Raw genomic sequence first — 21,538 nt, 5'->3', positions numbered from 1 at the left:
AGAGGAGATTGAGATAGACAGCAACCAGCCTCTACCAGGAACATGGAATATTGACTGAAGATGTGTTCAAGATCCCCCAGGGAAGAAGCCACAAGTTCATGCTCTAGGACCAAAGGGTAGATCCCACCATGCCCCCTGCCCTATGCCCTTCTGCCTACTCAGGAACAATGGCCAGGGCTACTTGACAAAAGAACAGGCTCAGAAGGTGCTTCCTTCCAATTTTTTGCTGTTAGATTGGCCTCTTGCTGAATATAAACTGTGGAGGCATACACAAAAGCCAGCCTTTCCTTTATGATTGCTGCACTGCACAGCCCAAAGGCTAGAGCCACTTGGGTTTGTGTTTTTCTACAAATGTGCTTTATTGTGTTTTCACAGCCCTTCATTTCTTTCTAATGGCTCAGGACTGAAGAGCTCTGGGCTCTCTGCATGCCTGGAAGGGGCCTTAATACATGGATAGGAGTGACAATTGTGCTGGAAATAAATGATGATGTCAGGAGAGGGGGTAGATAGAGCGTTAGAGCTTTCCATCAAGGAAGGGACAATCTGCATATGGGGAATTGCTAAACACAGCTAGGATGCTAAGAGGACAGTGCATCTCCTACTCAAGCTCAGGAACACACTTGCCAGTCACTCTTCACCCTACACCAAGACCATGCAGTGAGCAGTTCTCTGGCCCCATGCTTCATGGAAAATGTTCTGGATTTCAATGAGGAAATGTTTTGCTCTACCCACCTCCATGACTTTTGTGCAAACGTTTCAGCTAGTTCCCCCTCTGGGATGGGGAAGCCTGGGAAGATGAGGCGGGTGAGGCTTTCCAGATGAAATGATGTCTTTGGACCTGGGCTACTGCCTGGGTAACCAAGTAGTTCCCCGTGGCATCCGGGTAGAAATGCTGGCCCCATTGTCCGGAAAATTGGGACAGTTAGCCCAGGCGGCCAGCTTGGGCAGCCATTTGCAGAGAACTTGCCAGACATATGAACTTGTGTTACCCAAGCAGAGAACTGGGTGTCCTCTGGTTTTTTACCCAAATAGTATCAGAAGCTTGGAATGGAGTAACCAAACAATTGTCTCCTGGTCCAGCCCCTCTTAGGAGGTGTCTCAGTCTCTTCACAATTAGTTCCTAGCCCAGGTCCTTGTTCTGGGAACTCCAGCTGCCTTCAAATCGCATGACATGCATTTATTTCTCACCTAGGAAGTCTACCCTGGGTTGATTAACCATTAGGTGGCTCTTCTTTAACTGTTTTTTCATCTCATGGCTGTGCATCTATAACACATGGCTCTTGGGGTGGGGGCGGGGGCCGTCAAGCTTGTCTGCACTGAAGCAGCAGAGAAATAAAGGCCTGGGGACCCGCCCCCGCCCGCCCGAAGTTTTTGCAGATCAGGGAAGATTCTTATGGATCACGTTGCTTTCCACATTGCATGGGTTGGAACGCAACCACTTGACCATGGCATCGAGTGGAGCTGGGGGAAGAAGCTTAGGAGAAAAGAAGGGGCTTGGTGAATTGTCTCAGCCATGCACAGTCATCTTGCTGGGTTCTCCCCAAGAATAATCAATAATCAAAGCTCTATCTTCACTCTATGTTGAGCTGTCATTATTCTCGGCCAGGATATCAGTAGTCAAAGCCCTCACTATCCACCTAACCCATTTAATTCTTCCAACAACTAAGTACCGTCATAAGGTTCCATCTGGGAAAGTAGGAGCCCAGGACTCCAAATAGTTAAGTAGCTTGCACAAAGTTACACAGCCAATGCTGGGATTTGAAAACTGCCCAGGCTTTGAGTTCAGAATCCCTGCTGTCTACCATCCTGCCAAGAAAGAGCCTTCCCCACCCCCACCCTCCAAACCCTCTGTTATGGATGAGGAAACATAAGCGTGGTCCTGGAAGCAGAGAAAAGCTGAATGAAGTGCAGGCCTACTTTAGGTTCAGAGCTTCCTGCCCTGTTTATGTGAGCTGTGGAGAAACACTTGTGAAGTAAATTAACTGGTAGTTCGGCCTCGGCCTGTGATGAAAAATGTTGTTGTTGTTGTTTTTAAAATGTGAATACTAGATTCAACTTTTACCTGGTGTGCCATCCTTGAACAGAGACCAAAAGTGGCTGAGGGTAAACAGACTCAGTCCGTTTGAAAATAAATTAGCAAACTATATCTCTTTGGGGGAATTAAAAAAAAAATGGCCAGAGGAGATTTACAACTAGATTGCATAATAAAGTGCCCCCAAAGTAATGCTAATACCTTAATGGAAGTTATGCAATGTCCGTGGGTCTGTATGAGTCAGCTTTTTAAAATTAATTTGAAGGATTTTTTTTGATGAAGGCTGTTGGTTAGCTTTGGGGAACCTCTCCTTCTTCCCTCCCCCAACTTGTAAGCAGGTTCTGCAAACAGATCATCTCCTTCCCAGCAAGATGAAAGTATTTCAGTTAGGACAATGCAGATATTTCTGAAGATACTAAAGGGTAGACAGAAAATCAAAAACCTCTTTGGTCATAAAAGCAGAATAGACTTCCATCACCAGTGGCTTAAACCATCCGGTCTCCTCTGGGTCATGCATGTTATAAGTAGTCAGGAGGTCATTCAAGCCCAGAATATTCTAACCCCTCAGGCTACTGGTAAATAATAATGTATAAACTTATGATTAGTATTCTCTTTCAAAGGCTAGTGATCAAAAGATAGCAGACAGGCAGACTGGTGAACTTTAGAACTTTGCTTTCAAATTCACACTTCACCATCTCCCTCTGGGAATCTGACCTTCTCATCTGGCATTCTTGGTCCCCCCCAAAACCTTCTCTTAGTCATCAGGGATCATGTCTGCATATGCAGGCTATGCTGTCACAGGTGGAGAGGGGGTCTCTGCCACCCCATTTCTTAGCTTTGCCATGGGGCTCTTCTGATAGCCCAAGGCCCTGGTGTCTTTGAGCAAGAGAGAAAATTTCTGGCCTGGAACAGACACATACTTTTAGGACATATATGCCCTTGAGCAACTACTTTGAATAAATGGAGCCCTGGTAACCTGTAAGAGATGGAGACTTTTGGATACAGCAGTAATTGTTTTCTCTCTGCCACAAAGCATTAATATTCGGGAGCTGAGTTTCATAAGGAAGCGTTCACATTGGGACCAGGAGAGAAATTAGGGACAACATAACCAGCTCAAGGTAGAGTCCCTACCAGTCCCTCTTGTTACCCAAGTCTTCCCATTTTCTATCATTTCTACCTCCTCCCCCCCTGTGCCCCCAAACTCCCATTGAGATATCACAGTAGATATATCATCTAGCAGGTCTCCATTACTTTTACAAATCAAACTTCCATCTCCTCTGTGGTGTTACCTGGGAACATCTTATCTGTAGTGGTCTTCCGTCTTTGGAGGCATAGGTGTATTTGAAAAGTCCCAGGTGCTGGTGGTTCACACCTGTAATCCTAGCTACTCAGGAGGCTGAGATCTGAAGCTCACTATTAAAAGCCAGCCTGGGAAAGTCTGTAGGACTTCTCCCTCCCCCCGCCTCCCCCCCCCATCCTGGGCCTTGGCACTGTCCCTGAGCTTCTTTTGCTCAAGGCTAATTTTTTACCTCTTGAGTCACAGCGCCACTTCCAGCCTTTTCTGTTTATGTGGTGCTGAGGAATTGAACCCAGGGCTTCCTGCATGCTAGGCAAGCACTCTACCACTAGGCCACATTCCCAGCCCCCGTGAGACTCTTACCTCCAACCACCAGAAAACTGGAAGTGGCACTGTGGCTCAAAGTGGCAGAGCCACTAGCCTTGTGGAAAAAAAAAAGAGCTCAAGGACAGTGTCCAAGCCCTGACTTCAAACCCCATGGCTGGCGCTCAAATTCGATGGGCCCTGACTGGCCCTTTAGGATAATGTAGACTAGACATACCAGGCTCTGAATACAGTGTCTAGAGGAGGAGCTCTTTCCCCTAAAACCCAACTTTGAAGAGCTTTCAAGAACGTCTAGTTTAATCCAGGTGAGATGCTACACATCTTTAATCCCAGTACTAAAAGAGCTTGAGTCAGGAAGGACTCAAATTCGAGGCCAGCTTGGGCTACTTAGGCAGACCCCCCCCCCCCCGCCTCAAAAAGAAAAAAGAAAGACCAAGTTTGCAGTGGATCCTCTCCCCACTCCCAAGACCTCTCCAAGAATTATTTTAGAAATACACAGAAAGACCAACAGCTTTAGACACACAACACAGTAAAGATGGAGGTTTGGTTGCCTCTTGAAAGAAGAAAAAGAGAGCTGTAGTGCGGAGGCTGTGAGAGGTCCTACAGCCACCTGGATTTGGGGTACACCATGTACCGCATGCCTTCGCGGCACAGGAAAGGCCCTGGGAAGGTCTACTTATTCTGAGGCCTCCCTTCAACCTCATTTCATCTACAGTCCTTTTTGCTCCTACCACCCCTCAGGTGTTCCTGGAGAATTGATGGTTTAAGGAATACAGAAATAGCCCGACTCCTGCCATTTACATTTGGGGAAACTGAGGTTCAGAGATCACTGCGGGGTAGTGGTGAGACCACGGAGCTTGGCATCCCAACTGGCGGCTGTTTCTCAGTAGAGGAGTCTTCTTTGAACACAGAAGAGACTGTGTACCTGTGTGGAAAACAGAGAGGAAAAGAGAAAGAGAGATTGAGGAATAAAAGAAGCATAACCAGCAATGGTTAGCACACCACTGATGGCTGTGAATGGGGCAGAGCCAGAGGCTTGGCACCAACTGGAGAGGAATGGAAGAAACTCCATACCATTGGGGATGAACCTTGCTCACTGGCTTCACCACCTTATGGCTCCAAAGCCTGGTTAGCAGCTACAAGAGGGGCCCATCACCACCTCCCAACAGCACAGGGCAATTGTGGGTGGCGCTGTCTCTCTCTCTCACACACACCAAGTCTTTCTTCACGCTCCAGAGGCTGCTTGTGCCCTTTGGCTCATCGCTGAAGACAAGGAAATCATAAGATCGCTCGCTCAGAAGTCAAAGGACATTGCAGGATGTGAAGATGTGGGAAGAAAACGGTCTAAGATTTTTTTTCTACTTTGGAAAGGAAACCCCAAATGCCAATCTCTTTGCCTTACTTGTGAAGATGTGGACATGACATGCATTTACTGTGTGGGCAGAGTCTGGAAGTAAAAGACAGCTCCTTTGGTAAAAGGAGAACAACAAGGATGTGTTTGGTGGCGGTCCTGAGCTGTTTCCAGGACAGGGAGGTGGCTTCCTGCTTTCCTTAGTAGAGAGACCCAGCCTATGGAGCTGCCAAGGACAAAGGCCCACCAAGGCCTTCATAGCACGGCAGGGGGCTCCGGCGAGGCCAACAGAGGCTGTCCTGTCATCAGGACCGATGGCTCAACACCTAGGCTCAGGGGGAGAGAATTCCAGGATGGACCCCAATGGCCCCTGGGAGTGGGGTGGGGGAGGGGTTGTCAAGGAACTCACCGTGACAGGGCATGTGCACAGGCTGAAAAAAATCTTAGCTGTGGTCTGGCTCCATCCCAAGCATTGTGACAACGTCCCGTCACTTCGCAGAGCCTGGAGTTCCTCATCTCTAAGTGATGGGAGACTCCCTGCCATTCTAAATGCAACCCCGAGCCCTTCTGATCGGGGACTACTTGACCTTCAGAGGTCACTATGCTCTGGTGTGGGCGCCCATTTGTGTGAATGCCTTGCACCCCTCTTCTCGGTACCCTCCTTGCATGGGTGGCTCACCTTCCAGCCGAATGGCAGACCTACAGGCTTTGGCTGCAAACCCCTAAATTGGGAAATGTTCAACTGCAGATTGTTTACATTGTGTATTCAAAGTAGGAAGTGGTGTTTGAGAAATGTTGCCATGGAAACAGTGAAGTGAGGAGGCAGCTAACTATGAAGAGAGATAATCCAATATTAACACGTACAAGCTACGCTGTAGGCTGCTGTCAATGAAATCTCACATTACTGGGCAGGTGGCCACTGACCATGTGCTGGGTGAGCCTTGTCTCCAGAGCTGAAGAAACCACCTCTTAGGTTTAGCTGGTTAACGAAAGCAATGCATGTTCTAGGGCTCCTTGACTTTGGGGACAAGGCTCTTTTCCATTGTGCCTCCAGACTTGGGTGACTGAGTTTCAGATTGGGCAGAACCAAAGATCCTGAGGTCTACTCTCCCATCTAGTTTCATCTCATCGACATGCCACACCCCTATAAAGGAGGAGCCAAAGTACATGCGCACATCCACCTTGGAGGGACATGGGGGGCTCACATGCAAAGCCTAGACTCTCTAAAGTTATTGACAAGAGGGAAGCCCTCAAATGACTGACGTGCACTACAGAGTTTGCCAAATACCTCAGCCCAGCATCTACTCCATGCATCCTGCTGGAACTGAATTCACAGGATGGTACAGACCAGCAGGAAACAGCACCAAGAAGACCCCAGGCTGCTCAAAATCTGGCCCCAGATTGTAGGATTCCCAGCCACCCTGGCTGCCAAGAACTGGCTGGCAGCCAGATTTCTCAGCTGAATGCTGCGTTAGATCCTCCATCACCTCTACTGATAGGTTCATTCTGTTTCATGAGCATGGTCCTCAATATTCATTTATTAAGTAACCTTGGGGGTAGGTGACAGTGACAGCCTTTAGTGTGCTCATTGCCTGGAAGAAAGGCGAGCTTGTTTTCCTGGGGGGGGGGGGTCTCCCAGCGCCCCCATCCCCATGGCTGTAGATCACTGAGAGTCCTGAGGACAAAGACAAGCAGGTAGACGCCCTACAGCTCCAGCCTCATCTTTCCTGGTCATCTATGGCGGCTGGTGTTAGGCACTTTCATTCCCCAGCCCTGTCTGCAGGCAGCTGCCTTAGCGTTACCTGGAGAGTTTTTGAAAACGTATCTTTCTAGGCCACTGCCCTGGCAACTCTGGTCTACAAGGTCAGGAAGTGGGGCTCAAGAATCTACATTTCCAAACATTTCTCTGGCGTGAGGGCAGAGCAGCCAGATATGGAAGCCATGGGCTCCAAGGGAAATTCAGACATGAATTTCTATCTGGTATTGCCTTCTGCTTGGGACATTGGCCCAGTGGGGGCTCAGCAGCTCTGGGTCCCCGTCCGTAGGTGGAGATGTGAGAACACAGGAAGAATGGTGAGAGAGCACTGAGCCTGAGCTCAGGCCTCAGCAAGCCCCCAGCCACCATTTTTTAAAATTTAATTTATTTATTAATTGAACACAAATTTTTTTCTTTCCCTTCTCTAGGTCAGGTAGACATATATACAATATACAATGTATCAAGAACATATATGGGGCTGGGGATATGGCCTAGTGGCAAGAGAGCTTGCCTCGTATACATGAGGCCCTGGGTTTGATTCCCCAGCACCACATATACAGAAAATGGCCAGAAGTGGCGCTGTGGCTCAAGTGGCAGAGTGCTAGCCTTGAGCAAAAGGAAGCCAGGGACAGTGCTCAGGCCCTGAGTCCAAGGCCCAGGACTGGCCGAAAAAAAAAAAGAACATATACAGTAGCCACGTGGCCAAGCCCAAGAAAATTCGCCTAGGGCTTTAAATGTAATGTCGATATTAGACAATATGTCGACAGTAGACTTATATGAATGTACATACATAGCTTTTGAGCTATTGTATTCCACTGAGAGGTCAATTTTTGACCTTTATATGTTGACTAGTTGTTTGGTTTTAGTTACATACTGTTGCGTCGCTGCCCCAATCCTGTGGGAAATACCATTTGACAAGCAGTTTTGGGTTTCACAGACCGGTCTCTACTGTCTCTCCATCTCCCTTTCTTTTTTTTTTATTTGTTTATTAATTGAACACAAATTTTTTTACAAGGTGTTGTGCAAAAAGGGTACAGTTACATAGTAGGGCAGTGTGTACATTTCTTGTGATATCTTATGTCCTGTTTTTCTATCCCTTCTCTAGGTCAGGTAGACATATATACAATATACAATGTATGAAGAACATATACAGTATTCACAGACTTGGTCTCTAATGTGTCTCCGTCTCCCTTTGTTTTGTTTTTTTTGCCAGTCCTGGGCCTTGGACTCAGGGCCTGAGCACTGTCCCTGGCTTCTTTTTGCTCAAGGCTAGCACTCTGCCACTTGAGTCACAGCGCCACTTCTGGCCATTTTCTGTATATGTGGTGCTGGGGAATCGAACCCAGGGCTTCAAGTATACGAGGCAAGCGCTCTTGCCACTAGGCCATATCCCCAGCCCTCCGTCTCCCTTTGTTAACAGTCATATATCAGGGAGATCATGCCCCTTTGTTATCTGTGTTCTAGGCTTGTCTCGCTCAACATTATTTGTTCAAGTTCTGACCATTTCCCTGCGAATAACAATATTTCACCATTCCTAATCGCTATGTAGTATTCCATTGTGTATAAGTACCATATTTTTGGGATCCATTCGTTTGTGGAGGGGCATCTGGGTTGTTTCCATATTTTGGCTATTGTGAATTGTGCCACGATAAACATGGAAGTACAAATGTCTTTTTGATATCTTGGGACTTGCTGTTTAGGATAGATGCCTAGGAGTGGTATGGCTGGGTCATAGGGTAGGTCTATATTGAGCTTTTTGAGAAACCTCCATACTGTTCTCCAAAGTGGTTGTACTAATTTGCACTCCCACCAACAATGGAGAAGGGTTCCTCTTTCCCCGCACCCCCTCCAGCATTTGTTGTTGCCTGAGTTCAGAGTATAGGCCATTCTAACTGGGGTGAGGTGGTATCTCAGGGTTGTTTTTATTTTCATTTCCTTTACTGCCAGGGATGTTGAACATTTCCTCATATGTTTCTCTGCCATTTTTATTTCTTCTCTTGTGAAGTCTCTCTTTAGCTCCTTTGCCCATTTCCTAATTGGTTTATTGGGCTTGGAGGGGCTTAGTTTTTTGAGTTCTCTGTAGATGACAGATATCAGGCCTTTGTCTGTTGCTGTGCTGGTAAATATCCTTTCCCATATCGTTGGCTGTCTTTCTATTTTGGTGGCTATGTCCTTAGCTATGCAGAAACTTTTTAATTTGTAGTAGTCCCATTTGTCGAGTCTCTCCCCTATTTGTTGTGCCCCTGGGACTATATTCAGGAAGTTCTTTCCTGTGCCTATAAGTTCTAGCATCTTTCCTACTCTGTCCTTCAGTAGTTTCAAGGATTCAGGTCTGATGTTGAGGTCCTTGATCCATTTTGAGTTGATCTTGGTGCATGGTGATACCAGCCACCATTTTGTGAAAGCATTATGAGCCTGGGGGGTGGGGCGGGGACTGAGTTCATAGGAGAGATATTTTACTGTGAAGCTTTGGAAAGCCCCCCTCTCCCCCTACATAACAGGGAGTCCTGGGACTTGAACTCCGTGTCTGGGTGCAGTCCCTGAGCTTATCTGCTCAAGGTGATCACTCTAGTACTTGAGCCACAGCTTCACTTCCAGCTTTTTAGTGGTTAATTGGAGACAAGAGTCTCACAGACTTTCCTGCTCAAGCTGGCTCTAAACCACTATCTTCATATCTCAGCCTCCTAAGTAGCTAGGATTATAGGCGTGAGCTGTTGTATCCCGGTCACAAAGTGAGACTGTAACCCACAGTGGGACTCGAACCCATGGCCAGACTGGGGTGTTTTATCCCTAATCCAAAGGAGACTCCAAGACACTCAGCTAATCTGGCTAGGATTTTATTATCCACACCGTGTCTGCACTCCACCATTTGAGGAGCAGAGTATAGCCCTGAGCTTCTGTAGGCCTGGGTTTTTAAAGGTGAAAAACACATGCAGGTGGTGGAGCAAGTTAGAGAAAGCAGCGAGTAAGACGTACAGACGCAGAATAAGCCGTGAATGGTTACAGATGATTACAATTCCGATAAACAAGCCAATACTAACCGGAACACATTCCAGGTTTTCCTTTTCGAATCTAAGACCAGAACTCATTCCAGGTTCTTGCACTCTTCCGAGTTTCACTCCTATCCACTGAATCCTAGTAACCTGGTATTAATTCCCCAATCCACCCCAAGTCTCTATTTCCCCATCCCCAATGGGTCTTTTGTGGAGAGTCATCAGTCTGGATGTCACATGAGCCACCGGTACATGCGCGCCACGTATTCTCTATGCATCAAATGCTTCCTAGTTTTGAAGAAAGGTCGAGAGAGAGAGAGAAAGAGAGAGAGAGAGAAAATACTATTTAGAGTCAAGATGACCAATGTATAATCTACAAATCCCACCCTGCCACTAGCTATGTGATACCCCCTCTCTCATGGTCTTTAAAATGGAAACAATAATACTGCATAGGGTTTCTCTAAAGGCTAAAAAACAAATTTACCTAAAAAATCTCTTTGAGTCCTATCCAGATATAATTGTATGAAGAAAGCCAATGAAGGCATAAAAATGCAAACGAGAACATGGAGTACCTGGCTGGATGCCCTGGGCAAAGGAGGCGGTGAGCCGTGGCCCCTGGCTTGGCTGGCTGCAGTCAGTCCTTCAGGCAAAGCCAGCATGGTGGCTTGTAGCCAGACAGGCATCAGACACCCCAGGAGGACAGAATAGGGTCTGACAGCTGAAGTTCAGACAGAGGAATTGTTCCTTCCCCCTCCCAGATCAGGGGTGGCCTGAGCCTCAAAGGGAGATTACCAGCAGGTAAGTGAGGTTCGGTTTCAAAGATCTGAAGAGAAGTCTAACTGGAGCTATCAGCACTGAGCCTGCTTCCCAGGCTCAGGAATGCCAAGAGCAGGGAGCAGAGTCTAGCTCACACTTCTCCATGCCAACTCCAGGCGCGGGCCTGGGAATCCCTCAGAGCTGTTTTGATGTACCCAGGGCTGAGGCCTCATCCTGTTGCCCCTCCGTGGAGGCAGCCCAGCACAATGCTGTCCACAACACCCGTGGCTCTGGGTTCTGATGCCTGTCCAGCCCATTGTAGCTTCTGCAGAAATGAAACAGGACAGGGCAGCATCTGGGCCATTTCTCCAACCACTTTCTGGGAACACAATCCTCGGTAGTGTGTTGAGATCATTGTCTTGTAGAATGCCCATTTGAACTATCCTGTGACCTTTGGTTAGTCCTCAGTGACTATCAAGCTTGGCGACTCTTGCCACCTCTCCTCATGGAGAATTCTATCACAGCCATGGCATTGCCATTCCCCAGCATGGAATCAGTTACCCAAAGGGGAAGGCTGAGGTCTTGGCCCTTTTCTACAAAGGAGGCTCCTGTGCTTGTTGCCTGCGTGTCCCACCCACCTCCAGGCACAGCAAGCCTAGAGCTGTGTCTGGGGGTGATGTGATGTTGGGCTCCCTGCAGCTGAATGGATGCCCTGGCGAGCTCAGTTGTACTGAAGAGTCTGGAGCCCCAGCTTGTCAGCAGAGGGTCCGCTGAGCGCAAGACCGCATTGCTTTACTTCACAAACAACTATTAGTCTATTTTCTGTTGCTATAACCGAGTATCATGTACTAGTTAGTTTATAAAGAACAGAAGTTGCTTTGGCTCATGCTTCCAGAGGCTGGACAGTCCAAGGACATGGCACTGGCATGACCGTCTTGCTGCCCAGTAACATAGCAGAGGGTGTCACATGTTGATATTGTAAACTGCTAGCTCTGGTCTCTTTTTTCTTATAAAGCCACTAATATCATGGAAGCCCCATCTTGATAACCTTACCTGCTCCTAAAGACCTCTCCAGTACTACCTTCCAATACTATGATTAAGTTTCCAATGCAAGAACTGGGGGACACACTCAATCAGCACTGTGACTTGATCTGTTCCAAACCACGTGCCACGGTGTCTTCCCTCAGGACATTCACAGTCTAAGAGGGGAGGCTGTGTGCTTCATCTGGACTGTCAACTTGATTGGATTGAGAAATACTTAGGCCATTTATAAAGCCCACCTCTGGATGTCTCTGTGAGGATTAACTAAGGTGAGGAGAACTCACCAGGAATGTGGGTGACGCCATCCTATAGGCTGGGGGCCTAGGCAGAATAAAAGGGGAAGAAAAGCTACTGAGCCACTGGTACTCTGGCGCTCTCTCTCTCTCTCTCTCTTTCTCTCTCTCTCTCTCTCTCTCTCTCTCTCTCTCTCTCTCTCTGTCTGTCTTTCTGTCTCCCATGTCTCCTCTTTGCTCTCTTTCTCCCTCCTCTCTCTTATTCCTACTCCCTCCTTCTCTTTGCTCTTTTCCCTCTCCTCTTCTTTCTATCCACTCTCCCCTTATCCACCTGTCCTTTCCTTTCTGATCACCATAATGTGAGCTGCATTGCTCAGCCATGCTCCTTCCTCTATGCCCACAATGGACTGAAATCTCTGAAACTGTGAGCCAGAGTCAATCCTTCCTCTCTTCTGTTCACTGAACTTTCTCAGGTAGTGCATCCAGTGATGAATAGAAGAGTAACACACAGGCATGGTAGAAATAATTACATGGAAAGACAGTTTGCATTTGGTGTGGGAGGTGGGGGTGGGAAGGTCTGACTTCAGTTCTAGCAAAGATGAGGCTTCCAGGAGTGACCAGGGTGAGACTTTGGTACACACATAAAGCACAATCCCAGTTAGGAGAATTGGAGTTTGGGGGAGGTATATGGGATTCCCATGGGAAAACAGAATCAGGTGACAGGCCTGGGACTCTGCCTGAGAGCCAGGGCTTAGCCCTTGGTCTAGAGCTTCTGTTCATAATGAGGAATGGTAATCTGTACAAAAGAGACCCCAAAGTAAAAGTTTACAAGAGGGCCCCCCCCCCCAGTATTCTGGCCTAAAGAACAAAGAATTGTCAAATCAAATACAAGAGACCTAGCCACATTTGAATTTCTGACACATAATATTTTAGCATAAGCATAGCCTATGTAGTGTCAAAAATGATTCACTGTTTATTAGACATTCAAACTTAACTTGCTATCCTTCACATGCCACTAAACCTGGCAGCCCTAAGACATGAGTTTCTTTCTCTCTTACGGCATGGTCTGGTGGGTCCGGACTGGTAGGGTAGCTCTACTCTGCAAAGCCATCCAGGGACCCGGGTTCAATTCCCACAGCTGCATCTCCTGAAGCAGGGGTTCTCAAGGTGTGATTCAGAGACCACCAGCAGCAGTACCTGGAAACTTGTTAGGGATCCAGTTCTTGGATACTGATCCATCAAACCTGGGGGCGGGTCTAGGAATTGTTTTAAGATGCCTTCTTGCCAGGTAGTGATGGTTTATACCTATAATCCTAGCTATTCAGGAGGCTGAGCTCTGAGGGTCATGAGTCAAAGCCAGCCTACTTGCCTGAAGTGGGGCTGTGGCTCAAGTGGTAGAGTGCTAACCTTGGACAAAAGAAGCTCAGGGACAGCGCCCAGGCCCTGAGTTCAAGCCCTAAAACTGACAAAAGAATGACAATGACAATGCCAAGCCAACACCAATGGCAACAAGGAAAAAGAAGGAGGAAGATGGAGGAAGGAATGAAGAGAAGGGGAAGAGGAAGAGAGAAGGAGAAGGAGAAGGAGAAGGAGAAAGAGAAGGAGGAGGAGAAGGAGAATAAGCCACTTTTATCTAGGTGATTCTGTCAGCTCAAGATTGAGAACCACTGTCCTGGGAGTCATCTTTAGTCTGACTGAAGTGGGGCCTGAGCCGTATCGGATAGAGGGGCTCTGGGAGAAGAGGACATGAAGGAATTGCTAGCCCAGCAAGTGGCTGGAGGCCTAGCCGTGCCTAGTCTCAAGCGAGAAGGGAAGTGGAGAATGCCATCTCCAGTGAGTGGTTACATGTCTAGCCACAACTCTATCAACTCTATTTTGTTGTCGCAAAATACCCGAGAAACACAACTTGAAGAAAGAAGGGTTGATTTGGGCTTATGGTTTCAGAGGTTTTCAGTTCGTAATCTACTGGCTCCACTGCTCTGAGCCTGAGGTGAGCTGAAACATCACTGTGGCAGGAGAGTATAAGCCAAGGAGGCTGCTCACTTCATGGTGGTCAGCAAGCAAAGGGAAGGAACAGGGGCCTGAAACAGGACGTGTTCTCCAAGGACATGATGCTCACCCTGCTTCCTCCATCTAGGGGGACCAGAGGAAGGGACTCTGAACACCGGCGGTGGATGCAGGGAGGCAGCCTTGGGCTCCATATCCTAAAGGAGAACTCGCAGTGAGACTTGCCGGACAGTGCAGTGGAGCAGTAGAGTCTTGTGGGAAATGAGATTGTTATTGCTAGAAGCAGAAGTTAGTGAGCACCAATCTAGGATATTCTAGAAGACATTTAGATGGATGACATTTGACTCAATCCCATCCCATGTTTGGCTCAAAAACACATTTTCTGGTTCCTTGAATCCAATTGTTTAACCTCATTTGTAGAAGTGGGAGTTCCTGCATACCTCAACAGGGACACTACAAGGGGAAAGTGACTTTGACCCTTTAGATGCTAGTTATTATTACAGCTGATAGGCCTGATGCGAGTGGCTCATGCCTGTAAATCCTAGCTACTCAGGAGGCTGAGATCCGAGGATCACAGTTCAAAGCCAGCCCAGGCAGACAAACGTGAAAGACATTTACCTCTAATTAGCCAGCAAAAAGCAGAAGTAAAGCTTTGGCTCAAATGGTAGAGCACCAGCCTTGAACAAAAAAGCCAAGTAAAAGAGTGAGGCCCTGAGTTCAACATACACAGAAAAATCACAGCTAATGATGGCAATAATGATGATGATGATGATGTCATCACGATCACAATCACGATGACAATCAGCACTTGTATACTTCTGTTAGTCACTGAGAAATTTTAGGGACCCAGTCCAATCACCTCCAACAATGGCCTAAAGTTCAACACTTCAGACATGAAAGAATGTTGCCAGGAGAAGAGGATGGTGTTTTTATCTAACCAGGTGTCCTTGTGAACTATGTCAGGTCACATGGCCTCCACCTGCCTTTGTGATCATGTTTGACAGAGGCCACATTACCTGGGACACTGCCAGCCAAGTGGGACATAGCTCCCCCTTCCTTAAAACCCACCTCACATCGATTGCATCGACGTGGGAGCTTCCTGTGGGCCTCTCAGCCAGGCTCAGGGAAGCCCCTTCCCCATTTCAGCCCTACTGGGCTCTGCTGAGGTCTCTTTCAGTGTTTTCCTCCACAGGGATGGGGGTAGGGACACATCTGCGTGGGGTTCAAGGCATGTTTGTTTCAAAGTGAGCTTTTGGATAGTGCCACGGTGCAGAACTGAGCCATTGTCAATGGACAAATGCAGGGCTGATGTCTGTGGGCCTATTATCTGGCCAGTTACAACTACCCAGGAAGGGCAGCTGGCTGACCATTGTGAAGGTTCACTTGACCAAAACAGCAAAGTGCGGTGGGGGTGGCGGCTGAGCTCTGCTGATCATTTTGCTGATTGTGGAGCCAGGAGGCCAGAGAAAGTTCCAGCAACTGGTGTCATGCAACTGGGACAGAGAGAGAATTCGGTAGGACTTTTGTCCCTGATCTGCCCCCTAATTGCCATGCCCCCCCCCAAAAAAAGTGGGAGCAATTTTTATGCTATTTTTGACCATCTCTCTCCTGCTTGATTCTTGGTTGCCTTCTTTCTAGTAATGTCCATTAGCATGATGTGTGTGAGGCCAGCAGAAACATGGTGACCTTTTAGAAACCATGATGTTTATAGTGCTCTGGTAGATTGGCTTCTTCTGCTCAGAAAGATAAAGGTATTCATGGCACTATGATCAAGAATCGCATGTAGTCAACATTATAAGGATCAAATCTTTAACTCCTATTAGGGTAAGAAAGTCATTTTGATAAAGAAGGAAAGTGGCTTGCTTGTGATCCGACCCTAGGATCCAAATGCAACAAAACAGCTTTCCTTTACTTCTTTAGTCACTTAGTAAACATTGATGAAGCCCCTGCTGTATGCCAGACACTATTCTAGAGATGAACAGAGCGAGGAGTCACTTGGACAGATACAGTTGTGCTCCTCTGAGTTGTCCTTCTAGTTGCCTCCTCTAGTTGCCCTTCATACTTTCCTGTACCCAAGTGTGCCTCCTGCCACCTGCCTGGTGTGGGCACTTAATCAGCTGTTAACAAATACGTAATAAGTGCAAAAATGAATGCCCACACAATGACCTTGATCCATGACTCTTCTTTCTTTTTCCCAAAGCTGCACGGATGGCATATTCCGGGTGAAGATGAGCTTCCTCATGGATGGGTACATTCGTTCCACGCCATCTCAGGGAGCAATCTGTAACCTTTCTCGTGGCGCATGAACTTGGAATCATTTCTAATTGGCAGGTGCACAGATGATTTCTCCAAGGAGAAGACAATTTTATCTTCTCCCTTTTCATCATGCAAATCTGGCTGCAGTTGGTAGTAAGGAGAAAGAGATAAGTGAGACTCAAGATTCAAATGTTAACTGTTTGGGGGGAAAAAAATGTAGTTTTTCTTGAAGGAGAGTATCTGTGTCTGAATCACAGATAAGCCAAGGTGAAAATGGGAGCAAAGACGGTGAGAGGTCGGAATTTTCAGGAGACAGTCTTTCTTTTTGTCTAGAGTCGGAATTCAGGGCCTCTCACTTGCGAGGCAACTGCCCTATCACTTCAGTCCCATGCCACCGCTTTTTGATTTCTTGTTTATTTTTTAGTAAGGTTATCCTGCTCTTCCCCAGGCCAGACGTAGACCCATAATCCTTCTACTTCCAAATAGCTGGAATTATAGGCATATCCTACCATAGTCAACTTGGTTTTGAGATAACAGTCTCGACAGTTTTTTGTTGTTTTTTTTTAAATCTGGGCTGGCTTTGAGCTTGAATCCTCTTTTCCACAGGTGTGATTCATCACCCAGTCCTTTCTGCTTCAATTTTAATATGAGTTTTTAACAGTGAGAGGTTCAATTATTATTTATCTGTTAAGGGCCTTGTGTCCATAGAATCAGATTGAACTGCCTTGACAGGGTATTCAAAGTAACTCATGTTACAGCCTCTGCCTGCCTTTCTAATCTCACCCCGCTGCCCCTATCATGCAAGGCAGGCAATTGTGCTTGTTCCAGCTCTGTCTTCCCCCAGCCATGAGTTAATCCAGAGCATGCCTCTCTCAACCCTGAGCCTCTGTTCAAGCTGCTGCCTCTGGCTGGAACCCTATTCCATCCTCCATGGTCCAGCTCAGATATCACCCTTCCACAAATCAGCCCCGCCCCCCCCCGACCTTCCTCTGCATGTCGATGGATGGCCCTTGGCTTATACCCCCTATAGAGCATATTTGAAGCTCCTGACAGTTCATAAGCCCAGAAGATTCTGAGTTCTCAGAGTGTGAATTACTGTCAGATGGCCCATGAAAATGGAACCCTCTTGGCATCCTTGAATGTTGTTGCAAGAGGAGGTAAACAACAATCCAATATGAAGTTTAGGTTGGGGAACATATCAGTTGGACAGAAAAGCCAGGACATTATCATCCATTACTAAAGCAGGAATATGAAGCAGGCTCTTGGCATGATCTTAAAGACATTTATTAGTATGATATACATAAGGCAGGATGATGAACCACAAACAAAATGGGAGTAAACACAAATGATAAGGGAAGTATCAACTCCAGGCAAAACAAATGGCAGAGAAAGAGATCCGGGTTCTTTATTCCTCTTCTTCTTTTCTTCTTAACTTAGGCATAGTCCTTATGGTGTTTGTGTCCTGCCAGGAGCCAAGGGGGTCTCCTCCCTAAGGTACACTTCACATCCATGTTCTGTGAGCCCTACTCCTTCTCCCCACCCCTACAGGCCTGGTGGGAGGGATGAAGAATTTCTGCTGTAGTGGATCTGGGCGCCCTCAGAATCCTTGGTTCTTTCCATACTGCACCCAGACCAGTATGAATATGCCTTTAACCTGAGGACTCTGACTGATACCTTAATATATGTACATAACTTCTAGACCACCTAAGATTACCACTTGTGTCTGCCTTCACATAGAATCTTTAAAAAAAAAAAGAGAGAGAGAGAAAAAAAACTATTTGGGGGCCAAGCATGTAATAGCTGTAAGGTCTTGGAGAAGAGTTATTCCCATCTGCACTGGTTTTGTGGGGTTTCATCTTGCATGGGTAGGCAGGGAAAGGTGGAAATGATTCCCTTCACTTCTCTTGCGGAGACCCCAGGGACACCCCACTCCTTTGAAGTCTCATGCTTAGTGAGGTCCAGGGGTTTGCGGTCTGGGCTGAGATTCTCACCTCCACAGTAAGACGAGCCTCAGTCCAAACCAACACATTCTCCCCTAGGCCCATAATCAGCTTTAAAGCAGATTCCCTCAGCACAAGGAAGCTTTCTATTGCATCATTGGAGGCCTCAGATGAAAGAGAAATAGCAAAAGACCTTGCATCTGTGAATGGGGATGGCCAAATGAAACTAACTGGAAGCTGACTGCGGGGAGGGAAATCCAGAGAATCGAGGGGGGGATCTGATTCAAGTTTAGTGCGTGCATGCGGAGAATGCCATAGGGAAACTGCTTGGAACAGCTAACGTGATTTTTAACAAAAATGAGTATTGAGAAGAGGAAGGAGGATAAATAGTTTCAAAATGCAGTATGTCCCTGTGTGTGGCCATGGAGTACTGAAGCTGGTTGAGGTCGGTATGGGAAGGGGGCGGCCGATGAGGGAGAGTGGCAGGCAGGGAATGGGGTGAATCTGATCAAGGTTCGCTATCTGCATTTGTGAACACATCGTCATTACAACTTTTGTGCAACCAATTGGTGCTAATAAAAATTAAGACTAGCCTGCTGATCACTCACTATGACCAAATCCTCCATGAAGCCCTTGCCATTGCTATAGACTGATTCCAATCTACCAAGATACTAATCCTAGAGAGCAATATTTGGGGGCTGGTGGTGTAGATTAGTGGTACAGCACTTGTCCAGCATACACGAGGCCTTGGGTTCAATCTCCATCACCACAAAAAAAGAATGCTCTGAAGAACAATGTTTTAACCCCATCAACCTGCATTAAAAAAAAATCACAATATTAGAGATAATAATTGCCCTCCAAAAAGTTGTGTCAATTATCTGGAATATTTGATTAGCCTCTAATCACCACATAGTATTTTCTTTAAATCATCCACCCAATTAATTAAGCCTCCAATTACCAGGAAGTTGCAAGATTTTCTGAACGCTACTTAATAAGGTTTTTAGATTGAAGAGTATTGTGTCATTTTGTCCTAACACTGCACAAACCTGCCTGGAGGAGATGAAAGTAGGAGATTCTTCAAAGGAGACCATTTCCGTTGAAGTGCATAGTGAGCTCTTTACGGGGCGACAGCTAAGAACACTGGATTCATTCTACTTGAAACTTTTCAAAAGCGTGATAGGGTTTGAGAGGGAAAGAGTGGAAAGCAGAGAGAGGGACAGGATTTGAGAGGAGAAAAGTAGAAACCCACATTTCCCTAATGATACAAATAATGTAGCAAAGAAATTATGTGGGGTAGCTCAGGGTAGGGGTGGAGTTGGGAGGAAGGAAATGAGGGCAAGGGGTCAACTTCAGAGGCCCCCATTTGGGTTGTAGGTCTTCTCCTCTTTTGCTAGTTGACCTTAAGCAAAGGAATCTCTTTTCCTGAGTTCTGTCTGAGAAGCGCACTGGCATAGGAAGTTCTGGTGGTCCTCATTCACCCTTCCGCCCCCCCACCCCCAAAATACTAGGCTTTGTAGCCACCCTGCAAAAAAATCAATACTTTGTGCAATTGGTATTTCAACCTGGCTTGCTCACATTCACTCATATGATGCTCAAACAACACTAAGAAATTGATAAGGCAGGAATTACAAACCCATTTTCCCCCAGATGAATGGCCTGAGGTTCTGAGAACTTGAACATTGTTTGCAAGGCTCCCAGGAAGTGCATGGCAGCAGTGGATCTTGTAGTCAAGGTGCCTTTCATCAGAATATTCTTGGGGTCAGTGTTAATTCACAGGCAGAAAACCACAACCTATACTGTATCGCTATCTGAATCTCATTTTTAAATTCAACTGTGTGTGGGGGGCTGGGGATATGGCCTAGTGGCAAGAGTGCTTGCCTTGTATACATGAGGCCCTGGGTTCGATTCCCCAGCACCACATATACAGAAAACGGCCAGAAGTGGCACTGTGGCTCAAGTGGCAGAGTGCTAGCCTTGAGCAAGAAGAAGCCAGGGACAGTCCTCAGGCCCCGAGTCCAAGGCCCAGGACTGGCCTAAATAAATAAATAAATAAATAAATAAATAAATAAATAAATAAATAAATTCAACTGTGTGACTTAACTCAGGAAGTTGAAGGTGTTATATAGTAAGTTATCCGAGAAGCCACATCTTGAAAGATCGAATCTTGGAGGTTTTGTTAGAGCATTAGCAGTCTGCAGGCAGCCAGTCACTACCAAGGCCTGCAGCCCAGAAATTCACTTAACACTAATCAGGAAATGGGCCAGAGAGGGAAGAGAGAACAAAAACAATACCAACAAACCAATCCGGCTCCTATGGAGAGCTGACTTGGAATGCCATGGTGACCGGAGATAGCCAGGAGATAGGACCCAGGACACGAACATGGAGGCATGTGGCATGGCGTGATGGCACCTGGGCTGATCTGGCCCTAAATAGGGTCAGGTGGGGGGGAGGGGAGGGCTGGGTCACAGGAAGCTCCCAGTCCCAAGCATTTGACTGACAGGTTCAGTAACTTTTAGGCCATGTCCCACCCCTGTCTCTTGGAATTCGGGAACACCCATCATCTAGGGAGGGAACTTCCCTTCCTCTAGGAATCCAGGCACATCCATCAAGACAACATGCCAGCTAGTACAACTCGGCATGTGGCCAATGATGGCGCTGGCCAGATCTGACTCCATATTACAAAGGTTAAGACTGAAAAGAAAAAAGTGACACAGTAGGTCTGTCAAATAGCTTTAGCAGAAAGGATCATGAGATGAGGTCACTTTGAGTTCATCTGACAGGTCAAGGAAGACCCGAAGATGAGAGAGCGCTGGGTCTTGGTTTATCCCAAAGACCTTAGGAGCTGTGGTGGCTACCTTAACTTGCCAGTAACAAATCATCACCAATGGAGTGGCTTAGAACACTAGACATTTCTTTCCCCCACAGTTCTTTTCTTTTTTTTTTTTTTGGTTGGTCATGAGGCTTGAACTCAGGACCTGGGTGCTGTCCCTGAGCTTTTTGCTCAAGGTTAGCACTCTACCGCATTGAGCCACAGTGCCCCTTCTGGTTTTCAGGTTGTTAAATGGAGGTAAGATTCTTACTGACTTTCCTGCAGAAGCTGGCTTTGAACCAGGATCCTCAGATCTCAGCTTCCTGAATAGCTAGAAAGCAGGTACGATCCACCAAGCCTGGCTTCTCCCATAGTTCTGAAGGCTGGATGTCCAAGATCAAGATGGTGGAAGGGGGCTGGGGATATAGCCTAGTGGCAAGAGTGCCTGCCTCATATACATGAGGCCCTGGGTTTGATTCCCCAGCACCACATATACAGAAAATGGCCAGAAGTGGCGCTGTGGCTCAAGTGGCAGAGTGCTAGCCTTGAGCAAAAAGAAGCCAGGGACAGTGCTCAGGCCCTGAGTCCAAGCCCCAGGACTGGCCAAAAAAAAAAAAAAAAGATGGTGGAAGGGAGGGCCATACTCCACCCAAAGCATCTTGGGAAGAACCGTATCTTCCCCCCTCCTGGTGCCCAGCAGCTCTGGGTATCCTTAGTGTCTTTTTCCAATGTCCCCTCATTAT

The sequence above is a fragment of the Perognathus longimembris genome, chromosome 14 (assembly GCF_023159225.1).
Source record: "Perognathus longimembris pacificus isolate PPM17 chromosome 14, ASM2315922v1, whole genome shotgun sequence".
Classification (NCBI taxonomy): Eukaryota; Metazoa; Chordata; class Mammalia; order Rodentia; family Heteromyidae; genus Perognathus; species Perognathus longimembris.
Note: the sequence above shows the minus strand (reverse complement) of the source record.